This window comes from Octodon degus, unplaced genomic scaffold, assembly GCF_000260255.1.
Source record: "Octodon degus isolate 3935 unplaced genomic scaffold, OctDeg1.0 scaffold02303, whole genome shotgun sequence".
Classification (NCBI taxonomy): Eukaryota; Metazoa; Chordata; class Mammalia; order Rodentia; family Octodontidae; genus Octodon; species Octodon degus.
Window position 1 is genome coordinate 1 of NW_004526879.1, and position 1,801 is coordinate 1,801.

Genomic DNA, 1,801 nt, shown 5'->3' on the forward strand with positions numbered 1-1,801 from the left:
CACCTTGGCTTCAGTCAAATTCTCCAGCAGGGTTGGAAGCACTGAAATCCATTTTCTCAGGCAGCTGGTGATCTTCTTCATCTGTGGGTGTGGTGCTCCATGACGTCCTCCAAGGACCTGAACCTCGGAGTCCGTTGCTTGCACCCAGGATTTTCAGAAGGCCTGGACTCAGAAGCTGCATGCTAACCCCCACTACCGTACCCATTTGGGTCTTTCCCTTGATAGAGTTTTATACTTCCCCTCAGTTTATCCTTAGCTCTTGTTAATATAGGAAAAATATAAAGAAAAGTCTGCAAAGAGCAAGTCAGACAAGAGACATGCTTTGTAGTCAGGAAAACTCCCTATGCTCTCAAGGATAGTATGTGATGAACAACTCTCCAATGTTGAGGATGGCTTATTACATTTTTTTTTTTTTTTGGAACTGGGGATTGAACTCAGGCCCTTGTGTTTGCCAGGGAAGCGCTTATTCCACTGAACCATCTCCCCAGGCCCATATATTACTTTTACACTTGTTCTTTTGCTATTTTTATCTGCATAAATGATAAGCTTTTATACTTTTTAACTTTTTTCATATATTCTGTTCTTATGGTTATTATTTTCTTTAATTTGACAGTGCTTGAGATTAAACTCAAGGTCTCCCACTGCTTGGATGGTGATGTACAATTGTCCAAGAACATTATTATTTTTCCTTTCCTTTTCTCTTTGCATCTTACAGTGGAGTACACTGTTGCCCTGGTTTCAAGGTTCCATATTATTTTAATTGGTATATCTAATGTATGGTGAGCCCGACTAGGCTTTGTGTATTAGTGTGATGTTTTGCTATATTCTTATGTTAACTTTTCATTCTCTGTCCTCCTATCTGGCCTTTATCCACTTTTCCTTTTGGAAGTGTCAGCATATTATCATGCCATTTCCATCTTCTACATATGCAGACTCTGAACTCTCCTTGGTCCTTCTCTAATATCTGCCCTTTTTGTCGTGGGAAGTTTTCATTTCTTTTTTCTCGAAATCCACACAGGATTAACTGTATGACATGATTGGAAATAAATCTTGCATTCAGGGAAATTTTTGTGTATTTGTGGGGGTTGAAGCCATGTCTTCTGTATCCAGCAGCTAAATTACCACAATGTCTCTTGTGAGAGTTCACCTACTGAACATGTGTCTATCATTCCTTCAGTTTTTATCCTTTATGATATTAGATTTCTGTTGACTCTTAGTAGGTGTGGAAGGAAAAAAGTGTTACTCGATACTAGGCCTTAGATTTTGGATTTAGTGATCTTAGGCCCCGGGCTCTCAGCTATGGTCAGACTGTGCAGTGTCTTAGCCATTGTTCCAATTTTGTGCACCATTCTGCATCATCATTGGACCACAATTAAATGACTGGTAAGAGTTCAGCACTGGTAGGAAAAGATTTCTCACCCAGTTCATCCAGAGAAATGATGTCCTCATGCTCTTGCAACATGTCCCACATAGGTATCTGGGTTCGCTACTCAGGGAGCTACTGTATTACTACAGGAAATGTGCATGTACTCAATGAATGAATGCATATTGGGAATTCTGTTACAGAAAACCAGGATAATGACAACAATGAAAAAGATCAGAAACCTCTGGCCCTCAGGTAATAATCATTGAGGTTCTTATTGGGTTGAGAAATGTGTGTCCAATATCACTACTGATGAAAACAAAAGATCACTTGCAACCACATGTTTCATGAGCAGAGTGAAGCAAAACTCCTGCTGTGGTTACATACCCTGAGTCGGTGAAGAAGTAGCACTTTGTACAAGGCATCCACTTGTCTTCA

At 40.0% G+C, this 1,801-nt stretch overlaps 1 long non-coding RNA gene across 1 annotated transcript in view; it reads left to right on the forward strand.

Annotated features, from left to right (window-relative positions):
• Positions 1-1,573: 1,573 nt before the first annotated feature.
• The window catches only part of LOC111814932, a 3,514-nt gene continuing 3,286 nt past the window's right edge, over positions 1,574-1,801 (forward strand). Inside the window, exon 1 of the long non-coding RNA XR_002819784.1 lies at positions 1,574-1,618. This is a non-coding gene — a long non-coding RNA (uncharacterized LOC111814932). The remainder of the gene's footprint in view (positions 1,619-1,801) is intronic.